A 14,168-nucleotide genomic window follows, 5' to 3' on the forward strand; every position below is an offset into this window, starting at 1 on the left:
ATATTATTTCTATCTTGTTAAGCCCTCTTACCTTGTGCTGTTGACTGTTTGACGGCCTTGTTAGTAAGCACTCCAGGGGTGAAGAAATATCATTTTTAACAGTCTTCCATCACTGAATCGCTCTTTTTTAGTGTTAGCTGCGGAAGAGTGTTCTAAGGAAACCAAATTGCGTATCAGGAAGTGTTCCAAGTAAATTCTAGTTTATCCACAATTTCACATTGCAAAAACATGCCAAATAAACGAAGTTAAAATAAATAGCTCACAGGAAGGGGCGAGGCTTTTGTGGAGGAAAAATATGGCTTTTCTTTGTCAGCAAGAAAGCAACACGAGCAACCCGGCGTTGACGACTTGAACAGTTGTTCTAGTCGGTAAAAGATGTTGTTTACCTATTTTATGGTTCAAAATCAACTCACTTTTTCTCGACGACTATGGTAAAGCCGAGCTCCTTCTTCGCTTGAGATTCAGAAGATAATGAGGGCAAAGGAGCTTCTTGCTGGTACAAATCACCCAGTGTTATCTAGCGCGTTCATCAATGAAGCGACCACAATGTGCTCTGTGTCTTAAAACCTGAAGCCAGCTTTGACTCCTGAACTGAAAGCTTTGAGAAAAAAGGAAGAAATCTGTGAGATAACGTCATGGCACTTCACATCGCATCTTCCATTTCTCTCGTGGATACAAACTAGGAACAGATCAGAGCATACACCAAACAGCCATTGTTACTTTTTTGAAACAATGGGGTGTTTACTGAAGGACATATCCAATTCCTTTCAACAAGGCGATTTAAAGAAGGGACGGATTGAACAGAAGAACCTTGAAACACATTGGGTAGAAGTGATAAACCGTAGTTTAAAAACTTTCCCGAAGCCTGTTGTATAGTGTTATTTTATTGAATCTTTCTGAAAGGTATAGCATTCACTACCAGACAAGAAATTATCAATGCATACTTTTAAAGAGAGATACTATCTTCAGGAATGGAATGATCGAAAAGCTTTCGATCTGAGAACCATGCTTTTAAAGAGTCACGTTCATTCTCAAATGACGCGCTCATAAGGATCAACATTGACAGCTGTATTTACTGTGTACCGATAAGGTTAGTACAGCGTGATACTTAATATATTGCGTAAAATTAGTTGAAGATACCAAGAGATTTTATCGCATCACCGGTAACTAATCTCCGTGATCTAAAAAAGTCATTAAAAATAGACTGTTTTCACAATAGATCCAGTTCACAGTCAGTCAATAGATCCATCAAATTATGCATCAAGCAAGCAGTAAACAGCAAACGAGTGCTTACTTTTACTGGAAAAAAGGAAGTCGTCGGTGGACATCTTGTCTTGCAATCATTCACATGCAGACTTGGACACCAACATGGAGAAAAAATGCCTCGGGGAGGATATAGGCTGGATGTCAGACCGCAGTAAGGACAAATATGGACCATCCTAGAGCCCAGAGAGAAAGAGAGAGAGAGAGAGAACAAGAATTTATTGATTAAAAATCCTGGCTCATTAAAAAATACACACAGTCATTCCACCCAAGTAAAACAATGTCTCAACCAGGCTGACTCTATGTACCTGTCGACATTGCCGTCCGTATAACATGCATCTTCAAATTCTCCTCAACCCAAAGCTCAACCAAAAAAACTATTTCTCCAAGCCCACTACCAGTTTTCTATCAACATTCAAATCAAGTAATATTCACTTTTTCAGTGACTTGAAAATTAAGGCTTCAAAGCCTGATGGCATGTACAATAAAAGGCAAGTCTGCAGCTTTGATCATGCACCCCCCTCCCTATTAATTCACTTCTCAACTTTCTATGAAGAGTTCAAATGAGAATAAATTCACTGAGAATAAACTAAGATCCTATTCAGAGGGATCCAAGAGTCACTTCTCAACTTTCTTAAGAGTTCAAATGAGAATCAATTCAATGAGAATAAAAATTAGAAGGTCTGATTAACTAAGAAATTCTCAAGACATCTATGACACGCGCTGACTTGAAAATTAAGGCTTCAAAGCCTGATGGCATGTACAATAAAAGGCAAGTCTGCAGCTTTGATCATGCACCCCCCTCCCTATTAATTCACTTCTCAACTTTCTATCAAGAGTTCAAATGAGAATAAATTCACTGAGAATAAACTAAGATCCTATTCAGAGGGATCCAAGAGTCACTTCTCAACTTTCTTAAGAGTTCAAATGAGAATCAATTCAATGAGAATAAAAATTATAAGGTCTGATTAACTAAGAAATTCTCAAGACATCTATGACACGCGCTGACTTGAAAATTAAGGCTTCAAAGCCTGATGGCATGTACAATAAAAGGCAAGTCTGCAGCTTTGATCATGCACCCCCCTCCCTATTAATTCACTTCTCAACTTTCTATCAAGAGTTCAAATGAGAATAAATTCACTGAGAATAAACTAAGATCCTATTCAGAGGGATCCAAGAGTCACTTCTCAACTTTCTTAAGAGTTCAAATGAGAATCAATTCAATGAGAATAAAAATTATAAGGTCTGATTAACTAAGAAATTCTCAAGACATCTATGACACGCGCTGACTTGAAAATTAAGGCTTCAAAGCCTGATGGCATGTACAATAAAAGGCAAGTCTGCAGCTTTGATCATGCACCCCCCTCCCTATTAATTCACTTCTCAACTTTCTATCAAGAGTTCAAATGAGAATAAATTCACTGAGAATAAACTAAGATCCTATTCAGAGGGATCCAAGAGTCACTTCTCAACTTTCTTAAGAGTTCAAATGAGAATCAATTCAATGAGAATAAAAATTATAAGGTCTGATTAACTAAGAAATTCTCAAGACATCTATGACACGCGCTGACTTGAAAATTAAGGCTTCAAAGCCTGATGGCATGTACAATAAAAGGCAAGTCTGCAGCTTTGATCATGCACCCCCCTCCCTATTAATTCACTTCTCAACTTTCTATGAAGAGTTCAAATGAGAATAAATTCACTGAGAATAAACTAAGATCCTATTCAGAGGGATCCAAGAGTCACTTCTCAACTTTCTTAAGAGTTCAAATGAGAATCAATTCAATGAGAATAAAAATTATAAGGTCTGATTAACTAAGAAATTCTCAAGACATCTATGACACGCGCTGACTTGAAAATTAAGGCTTCAAAGCCTGATGGCATGTACAATAAAAGGCAAGTCTGCAGCTTTGATCATGCACCCCCCTCCCTATTAATTCACTTCTCAACTTTCTATGAAGAGTTCAAATGAGAATAAATTCACTGAGAATAAACTAAGATCCTATTCAGAGGGATCCAAGAGTCACTTCTCAACTTTCTTAAGAGTTCAAATGAGAATCAATTCAATGAGAATAAAAATTATAAGGTCTGATTAACTAAGAAATTCTCAAGACATCTATGACACGCGCTGACTTGAAAATTAAGGCTTCAAAGCCTGATGGCATGTACAATAAAAGGCAAGTCTGCAGCTTTGATCATGCACCCCCCTCCCTATTAATTCACTTCTCAACTTTCTATCAAGAGTTCAAATGAGAATAAATTCACTGAGAATAAACTAAGATCCTATTCAGAGGGATCCAAGAGTCACTTCTCAACTTTCTTAAGAGTTCAAATGAGAATCAATTCAATGAGAATAAAAATTATAAGGTCTGATTAACTAAGAAATTCTCAAGACATCTATGACACGCGCTGACTTGAAAATTAAGGCTTCAAAGCCTGATGGCATGTACAATAAAAGGCAAGTCTGCAGCTTTGATCATGCACCCCCCTCCCTATTAATTCACTTCTCAACTTTCTATCAAGAGTTCAAATGAGAATAAATTCACTGAGAATAAACTAAGATCCTATTCAGAGGGATCCAAGAGTCACTTCTCAACTTTCTTAAGAGTTCAAATGAGAATCAATTCAATGAGAATAAAAATTATAAGGTCTGATTAACTAAGAAATTCTCAAGACATCTATGACACGCGCTGACTTGAAAATTAAGGCTTCAAAGCCTGATGGCATGTACAATAAAAGGCAAGTCTGCAGCTTTGATCATGCACCCCCCTCCCTATTAATTCACTTCTCAACTTTCTATCAAGAGTTCAAATGAGAATAAATTCACTGAGAATAAACTAAGATCCTATTCAGAGGGATCCAAGAGTCACTTCTCAACTTTCTTAAGAGTTCAAATGAGAATCAATTCAATGAGAATAAAAATTATAAGGTCTGATTAACTAAGAAATTCTCAAGACATCTATGACACGCGCTGACTTGAAAATTAAGGCTTCAAAGCCTGATGGCATGTACAATAAAAGGCAAGTCTGCAGCTTTGATCATGCACCCCCCTCCCTATTAATTCACTTCTCAACTTTCTATCAAGAGTTCAAATGAGAATAAATTCACTGAGAATAAACTAAGATCCTATTCAGAGGGATCCAAGAGTCACTTCTCAACTTTCTTAAGAGTTCAAATGAGAATCAATTCAATGAGAATAAAAATTATAAGGTCTGATTAACTAAGAAATTCTCAAGACATCTATGACACGCGCTGACTTGAAAATTAAGGCTTCAAAGCCTGATGGCATGTACAATAAAAGGCAAGTCTGCAGCTTTGATCATGCACCCCCCTCCCTATTAATTCACTTCTCAACTTTCTATCAAGAGTTCAAATGAGAATAAATTCACTGAGAATAAACTAAGATCCTATTCAGAGGGATCCAAGAGTCACTTCTCAACTTTCTTAAGAGTTCAAATGAGAATCAATTCAATGAGAATAAAAATTATAAGGTCTGATTAACTAAGAAATTCTCAAGACATCTATGACACGCGCTGACTTGAAAATTAAGGCTTCAAAGCCTGATGGCATGTACAATAAAAGGCAAGTCTGCAGCTTTGATCATGCACCCCCCTCCCTATTAATTCACTTCTCAACTTTCTATGAAGAGTTCAAATGAGAATAAATTCACTGAGAATAAACTAAGATCCTATTCAGAGGGATCCAAGAGTCACTTCTCAACTTTCTTAAGAGTTCAAATGAGAATCAATTCAATGAGAATAAAAATTATAAGGTCTGATTAACTAAGAAATTCTCAAGACATCTATGACACGCGCTGACTTGAAAATTAAGGCTTCAAAGCCTGATGGCATGTACAATAAAAGGCAAGTCTGCAGCTTTGATCATGCACCCCCCTCCCTATTAATTCACTTCTCAACTTTCTATCAAGAGTTCAAATGAGAATAAATTCACTGAGAATAAACTAAGATCCTATTCAGAGGGATCCAAGAGTCACTTCTCAACTTTCTTAAGAGTTCAAATGAGAATCAATTCAATGAGAATAAAAATTATAAGGTCTGATTAACTAAGAAATTCTCAAGACATCTATGACACGCGCTGACTTGAAAATTAAGGCTTCAAAGCCTGATGGCATGTACAATAAAAGGCAAGTCTGCAGCTTTGATCATGCACCCCCCTCCCTATTAATTCACTTCTCAACTTTCTATCAAGAGTTCAAATGAGAATAAATTCACTGAGAATAAACTAAGATCCTATTCAGAGGGATCCAAGAGTCACTTCTCAACTTTCTTAAGAGTTCAAATGAGAATCAATTCAATGAGAATAAAAATTATAAGGTCTGATTAACTAAGAAATTCTCAAGACATCTATGACACGCGCTGACTTGAAAATTAAGGCTTCAAAGCCTGATGGCATGTACAATAAAAGGCAAGTCTGCAGCTTTGATCATGCACCCCCCTCCCTATTAATTCACTTCTCAACTTTCTATCAAGAGTTCAAATGAGAATAAATTCACTGAGAATAAACTAAGATCCTATTCAGAGGGATCCAAGAGTCACTTCTCAACTTTCTTAAGAGTTCAAATGAGAATCAATTCAATGAGAATAAAAATTATAAGGTCTGATTAACTAAGAAATTCTCAAGACATCTATGACACGCGCTGACTTGAAAATTAAGGCTTCAAAGCCTGATGGCATGTACAATAAAAGGCAAGTCTGCAGCTTTGATCATGCACCCCCCTCCCTATTAATTCACTTCTCAACTTTCTATCAAGAGTTCAAATGAGAATAAATTCACTGAGAATAAACTAAGATCCTATTCAGAGGGATCCAAGAGTCACTTCTCAACTTTCTTAAGAGTTCAAATGAGAATCAATTCAATGAGAATAAAAATTATAAGGTCTGATTAACTAAGAAATTCTCAAGACATCTATGACACGCGCTGACTTGAAAATTAAGGCTTCAAAGCCTGATGGCATGTACAATAAAAGGCAAGTCTGCAGCTTTGATCATGCACCCCCCTCCCTATTAATTCACTTCTCAACTTTCTATCAAGAGTTCAAATGAGAATAAATTCACTGAGAATAAACTAAGATCCTATTCAGAGGGATCCAAGAGTCACTTCTCAACTTTCTTAAGAGTTCAAATGAGAATCAATTCAATGAGAATAAAAATTATAAGGTCTGATTAACTAAGAAATTCTCAAGACATCTATGACACGCGCTGACTTGAAAATTAAGGCTTCAAAGCCTGATGGCATGTACAATAAAAGGCAAGTCTGCAGCTTTGATCATGCACCCCCCTCCCTATTAATTCACTTCTCAACTTTCTATGAAGAGTTCAAATGAGAATAAATTCACTGAGAATAAACTAAGATCCTATTCAGAGGGATCCAAGAGTCACTTCTCAACTTTCTTAAGAGTTCAAATGAGAATCAATTCAATGAGAATAAAAATTATAAGGTCTGATTAACTAAGAAATTCTCAAGACATCTATGACACGCGCTGACTTGAAAATTAAGGCTTCAAAGCCTGATGGCATGTACAATAAAAGGCAAGTCTGCAGCTTTGATCATGCACCCCCCTCCCTATTAATTCACTTCTCAACTTTCTATCAAGAGTTCAAATGAGAATAAATTCACTGAGAATAAACTAAGATCCTATTCAGAGGGATCCAAGAGTCACTTCTCAACTTTCTTAAGAGTTCAAATGAGAATCAATTCAATGAGAATAAAAATTATAAGGTCTGATTAACTAAGAAATTCTCAAGACATCTATGACACGCGCTGACTTGAAAATTAAGGCTTCAAAGCCTGATGGCATGTACAATAAAAGGCAAGTCTGCAGCTTTGATCATGCACCCCCCTCCCTATTAATTCACTTCTCAACTTTCTATCAAGAGTTCAAATGAGAATAAATTCACTGAGAATAAACTAAGATCCTATTCAGAGGGATCCAAGAGTCACTTCTCAACTTTCTTAAGAGTTCAAATGAGAATCAATTCAATGAGAATAAAAATTATAAGGTCTGATTAACTAAGAAATTCTCAAGACATCTATGACACGCGCTGACTTGAAAATTAAGGCTTCAAAGCCTGATGGCATGTACAATAAAAGGCAAGTCTGCAGCTTTGATCATGCACCCCCCTCCCTATTAATTCACTTCTCAACTTTCTATGAAGAGTTCAAATGAGAATAAATTCACTGAGAATAAACTAAGATCCTATTCAGAGGGATCCAAGAGTCACTTCTCAACTTTCTTAAGAGTTCAAATGAGAATCAATTCAATGAGAATAAAAATTATAAGGTCTGATTAACTAAGAAATTCTCAAGACATCTATGACACGCGCTGACTTGAAAATTAAGGCTTCAAAGCCTGATGGCATGTACAACAAAAGGCAAGTCTGCAGCTTTGATCATGCACCCCCCTCCCTATTAATTCACTTCTCAACTTTCTATCAAGAGTTCAAATGAGAATAAATTCACTGAGAATAAACTAAGATCCTATTCAGAGGGATCCCAAGAGTCACTTCTCAACTTTCTTAAGAGTTCAAATGAGAATCAATTCAATGAGAATAAAAATTATAAGGTCTGATTAACTAAGAAATTCTCAAGACATCTATGACACGCGCTGACTTGAAAATTAAGGCTTCAAAGCCTGATGGCATGTACAATAAAAGGCAAGTCTGCAGCTTTGATCATGCACCCCCCTCCCTATTAATTCACTTCTCAACTTTCTATCAAGAGTTCAAATGAGAATAAATTCACTGAGAATAAACTAAGATCCTATTCAGAGGGATCCAAGAGTCACTTCTCAACTTTCTTAAGAGTTCAAATGAGAATCAATTCAATGAGAATAAAAATTATAAGGTCTGATTAACTAAGAAATTCTCAAGACATCTATGACACGCGCTGACTTGAAAATTAAGGCTTCAAAGCCTGATGGCATGTACAATAAAAGGCAAGTCTGCAGCTTTGATCATGCACCCCCCTCCCTATTAATTCACTTCTCAACTTTCTATGAAGAGTTCAAATGAGAATAAATTCACTGAGAATAAACTAAGATCCTATTCAGAGGGATCCAAGAGTCACTTCTCAACTTTCTTAAGAGTTCAAATGAGAATCAATTCAATGAGAATAAAAATTATAAGGTCTGATTAACTAAGAAATTCTCAAGACATCTATGACACGCGCTGACTTGAAAATTAAGGCTTCAAAGCCTGATGGCATGTACAATAAAAGGCAAGTCTGCAGCTTTGATCATGCACCCCCCTCCCTATTAATTCACTTCTCAACTTTCTATCAAGAGTTCAAATGAGAATAAATTCACTGAGAATAAACTAAGATCCTATTCAGAGGGATCCAAGAGTCACTTCTCAACTTTCTTAAGAGTTCAAATGAGAATCAATTCAATGAGAATAAAAATTATAAGGTCTGATTAACTAAGAAATTCTCAAGACATCTATGACACGCGCTGACTTGAAAATTAAGGCTTCAAAGCCTGATGGCATGTACAATAAAAGGCAAGTCTGCAGCTTTGATCATGCACCCCCCTCCCTATTAATTCACTTCTCAACTTTCTATCAAGAGTTCAAATGAGAATAAATTCACTGAGAATAAACTAAGATCCTATTCAGAGGGATCCAAGAGTCACTTCTCAACTTTCTTAAGAGTTCAAATGAGAATCAATTCAATGAGAATAAAAATTATAAGGTCTGATTAACTAAGAAATTCTCAAGACATCTATGACACGCGCTGACTTGAAAATTAAGGCTTCAAAGCCTGATGGCATGTACAATAAAAGGCAAGTCTGCAGCTTTGATCATGCACCCCCCTCCCTATTAATTCACTTCTCAACTTTCTATCAAGAGTTCAAATGAGAATAAATTCACTGAGAATAAACTAAGCCTATTCAGAGGGATCCAAGAGTCACTTCTCAACTTTCTTAAGAGTTCAAATGAGAATCAATTCAATGAGAATAAAAATTATAAGGTCTGATTAACTAAGAAATTCTCAAGACATCTATGACACGCGCTGACTTGAAAATTAAGGCTTCAAAGCCTGATGGCATGTACAATAAAAGGCAAGTCTGCAGCTTTGATCATGCACCCCCCTCCCTATTAATTCACTTCTCAACTTTCTATCAAGAGTTCAAATGAGAATAAATTCACTGAGAATAAACTAAGATCCTATTCAGAGGGATCCAAGAGTCACTTCTCAACTTTCTTAAGAGTTCAAATGAGAATCAATTCAATGAGAATAAAAATTATAAGGTCTGATTAACTAAGAAATTCTCAAGACATCTATGACACGCGCTGACTTGAAAATTAAGGCTTCAAAGCCTGATGGCATGTACAATAAAAGGCAAGTCTGCAGCTTTGATCATGCACCCCCCTCCCTATTAATTCACTTCTCAACTTTCTATCAAGAGTTCAAATGAGAATAAATTCACTGAGAATAAACTAAGATCCTATTCAGAGGGATCCAAGAGTCACTTCTCAACTTTCTTAAGAGTTCAAATGAGAATCAATTCAATGAGAATAAAAATTATAAGGTCTGATTAACTAAGAAATTCTCAAGACATCTATGACACGCGCTGACTTGAAAATTAAGGCTTCAAAGCCTGATGGCATGTACAATAAAAGGCAAGTCTGCAGCTTTGATCATGCACCCCCCTCCCTATTAATTCACTTCTCAACTTTCTATCAAGAGTTCAAATGAGAATAAATTCACTGAGAATAAACTAAGATCCTATTCAGAGGGATCCAAGAGTCACTTCTCAACTTTCTTAAGAGTTCAAATGAGAATCAATTCAATGAGAATAAAAATTATAAGGTCTGATTAACTAAGAAATTCTCAAGACATCTATGACACGCGCTGACTTGAAAATTAAGGCTTCAAAGCCTGATGGCATGTACAATAAAAGGCAAGTCTGCAGCTTTGATCATGCACCCCCCTCCCTATTAATTCACTTCTCAACTTCTATGAAGAGTTCAAATGAGAATAAATTCACTGAGAATAAACTAAGATCCTATTCAGAGGGATCCAAGAGTCACTTCTCAACTTTCTTAAGAGTTCAAATGAGAATCAATTCAATGAGAATAAAAATTATAAGGTCTGATTAACTAAGAAATTCTCAAGACATCTATGACACGCGCTGACTTGAAAATTAAGGCTTCAAAGCCTGATGGCATGTACAATAAAAGGCAAGTCTGCAGCTTTGATCATGCACCCCCCTCCCTATTAATTCACTTCTCAACTTTCTATCAAGAGTTCAAATGAGAATAAATTCACTGAGAATAATACTCGTCCTACGCAGTCTCAACTTCTTAAGATTTCAAATGAGAATCATTTCAATGAGAATAAAATATAAGGTCTGATTAACTAAGAAATTCTCAAGACATCTATGACACGCGCTGACTGAAAATTAAGGCTTCAAAGCCTGATGGCATGTACAATAAAAGGCAAGTCTGCAGCTTTGATCATGCAGAAGTCTGCAGCTTTGATCATGCACCCCCCTCCCTATTAATTCACTTCTCAACTTTCTATCAAGAGTTCAAATGAGAATAAATTCACTGAGAATAAACTAAGATCCTATTCAGAGGGATCCAAGAGTCACTTCTCAACTTTCTTAAGAGTTCAAATGAGAATCAATTCAATGAGAATAAAAATTATAAGGTCTGATTAACTAAGAAATTCTCAAGACATCTATGACACGCGCTGACTTGAAAATTAAGGCTTCAAAGCCTGATGGCATGTACAATAAAAGGCAAGTCTGCAGCTTTGATCATGCACCCCCCTCCCTATTAATTCACTTCTCAACTTTCTATCAAGAGTTCAAATGAGAATAAATTCACTGAGAATAAACTAAGATCCTATTCAGAGGGATCCAAGAGTCACTTCTCAACTTTCTTAAGAGTTCAAATGAGAATCAATTCAATGAGAATAAAAATTATAAGGTCTGATTAACTAAGAAATTCTCAAGACATCTATGACACGCGCTGACTTGAAAATTAAGGCTTCAAAGCCTGATGGCATGTACAATAAAAGGCAAGTCTGCAGCTTTGATCATGCACCCCCCTCCCTATTAATTCACTTCTCAACTTTCTATCAAGAGTTCAAATGAGAATAAATTCACTGAGAATAAACTAAGATCCTATTCAGAGGGATCCAAGAGTCACTTCTCAACTTTCTTAAGAGTTCAAATGAGAATCAATTCAATGAGAATAAAAATTATAAGGTCTGATTAACTAAGAAATTCTCAAGACATCTATGACACGCGCTGACTTGAAAATTAAGGCTTCAAAGCCTGATGGCATGTACAATAAAAGGCAAGTCTGCAGCTTTGATCATGCACCCCCCTCCCTATTAATTCACTTCTCAACTTTCTATCAAGAGTTCAAATGAGAATAAATTCACTGAGAATAAACTAAGATCCTATTCAGAGGGATCCAAGAGTCACTTCTCAACTTTCTTAAGAGTTCAAATGAGAATCAATTCAATGAGAATAAAAATTATAAGGTCTGATTAACTAAGAAATTCTCAAGACATCTATGACACGCGCTGACTTGAAAATTAAGGCTTCAAAGCCTGATGGCATGTACAATAAAAGGCAAGTCTGCAGCTTTGATCATGCACCCCCCTCCCTATTAATTCACTTCTCAACTTTCTATCAAGAGTTCAAATGAGAATAAATTCACTGAGAATAAACTAAGATCCTATTCAGAGGGATCCAAGAGTCACTTCTCAACTTTCTTAAGAGTTCAAATGAGAATCAATTCAATGAGAATAAAAATTATAAGGTCTGATTAACTAAGAAATTCTCAAGACATCTATGACACGCGCTGACTTGAAAATTAAGGCTTCAAAGCCTGATGGCATGTACAATAAAAGGCAAGTCTGCAGCTTTGATCATGCACCCCCCTCCCTATTAATTCACTTCTCAACTTTCTATCAAGAGTTCAAATGAGAATAAATTCACTGAGAATAAACTAAGATCCTATTCAGAGGGATCCAAGAGTCACTTCTCAACTTTCTTAAGAGTTCAAATGAGAATCAATTCAATGAGAATAAAAATTATAAGGTCTGATTAACTAAGAAATTCTCAAGACATCTATGACACGCGCTGACTTGAAAATTAAGGCTTCAAAGCCTGATGGCATGTACAATAAAAGGCAAGTCTGCAGCTTTGATCATGCACCCCCCTCCCTATTAATTCACTTCTCAACTTTCTATCAAGAGTTCAAATGAGAATAAATTCACTGAGAATAAACTAAGATCCTATTCAGAGGGATCCAAGAGTCACTTCTCAACTTTCTTAAGAGTTCAAATGAGAATCAATTCAATGAGAATAAAAATTATAAGGTCTGATTAACTAAGAAATTCTCAAGACATCTATGACACGCGCTGACTTGAAAATTAAGGCTTCAAAGCCTGATGGCATGTACAATAAAAGGCAAGTCTGCAGCTTTGATCATGCACCCCCCTCCCTATTAATTCACTTCTCAACTTTCTATCAAGAGTTCAAATGAGAATAAATTCACTGAGAATAAACTAAGATCCTATTCAGAGGGATCCAAGAGTCACTTCTCAACTTTCTTAAGAGTTCAAATGAGAATCAATTCAATGAGAATAAAAATTATAAGGTCTGATTAACTAAGAAATTCTCAAGACATCTATGACACGCGCTGACTTGAAAATTAAGGCTTCAAAGCCTGATGGCATGTACAATAAAAGGCAAGTCTGCAGCTTTGATCATGCACCCCCCTCCCTATTAATTCACTTCTCAACTTTCTATCAAGAGTTCAAATGAGAATAAATTCACTGAGAATAAACTAAGATCCTATTCAGAGGGATCCAAGAGTCACTTCTCAACTTTCTTAAGAGTTCAAATGAGAATCAATTCAATGAGAATAAAAATTATAAGGTCTGATTAACTAAGAAATTCTCAAGACATCTATGACACGCGCTGACTTGAAAATTAAGGCTTCAAAGCCTGATGGCATGTACAATAAAAGGCAAGTCTGCAGCTTTGATCATGCACCCCCCTCCCTATTAATTCACTTCTCAACTTTCTATCAAGAGTTCAAATGAGAATAAATTCACTGAGAATAAACTAAGATCCTATTCAGAGGGATCCAAGAGTCACTTCTCAACTTTCTTAAGAGTTCAAATGAGAATCAATTCAATGAGAATAAAAATTATAAGGTCTGATTAACTAAGAAATTCTCAAGACATCTATGACACGCGCTGACTTGAAAATTAAGGCTTCAAAGCCTGATGGCATGTACAATAAAAGGCAAGTCTGCAGCTTTGATCATGCACCCCCCTCCCTATTAATTCACTTCTCAACTTTCTATCAAGAGTTCAAATGAGAATAAATTCACTGAGAATAAACTAAGATCCTATTCAGAGGGATCCAAGAGTCACTTCTCAACTTTCTTAAGAGTTCAAATGAGAATCAATTCAATGAGAATAAAAATTATAAGGTCTGATTAACTAAGAAATTCTCAAGACATCTATGACACGCGCTGACTTGAAAATTAAGGCTTCAAAGCCTGATGGCATGTACAATAAAAGGCAAGTCTGCAGCTTTGATCATGCACCCCCCTCCCTATTAATTCACTTCTCAACTTTCTATCAAGAGTTCAAATGAGAATAAATTCACTGAGAATAAACTAAGATCCTATTCAGAGGGATCCAAGAGTCACTTCTCAACTTTCTTAAGAGTTCAAATGAGAATCAATTCAATGAGAATAAAAATTATAAGGTCTGATTAACTAAGAAATTCTCAAGACATCTATGACACGCGCTGACTTGAAAATTAAGGCTTCAAAGCCTGATGGCATGTACAATAAAAGGCAAGTCTGCAGCTTTGATCATGCACCCCCCTCCCTATTAATTCACTTCTC

The 14,168-nt window shown here is 36.1% G+C and overlaps 1 long non-coding RNA gene across 2 annotated transcripts in view; it reads right to left on the minus strand.

Annotated features, from left to right (window-relative positions):
- The window catches only part of LOC145475721 (uncharacterized), a 3,930-nt gene extending 1,867 nt beyond the window's left edge, over nt 1-2,063 (minus strand). The window contains exons 1-3 of one of the 2 annotated variants that reach the window (XR_014046526.1): nt 1,295-2,063; nt 414-598; nt 32-152 (exon numbers count right to left, since the gene is read on the minus strand). This is a non-coding gene — a long non-coding RNA (uncharacterized LOC145475721). Of the gene's footprint in view, nt 1-31; nt 599-1,294 lie in introns of both variants that reach the window. The other variant, XR_014046525.1, reaches the window with a different exon arrangement.
- Nucleotides 2,064-14,168: the final 12,105 nt, after the last annotated feature.

The sequence above is a fragment of the Orbicella franksi genome, unplaced genomic scaffold, assembly GCF_964199315.1.
Source record: "Orbicella franksi unplaced genomic scaffold, jaOrbFran1.1 SCAFFOLD_551, whole genome shotgun sequence".
Lineage (NCBI taxonomy): Eukaryota > Metazoa > Cnidaria > Anthozoa > Scleractinia > Merulinidae > Orbicella > Orbicella franksi.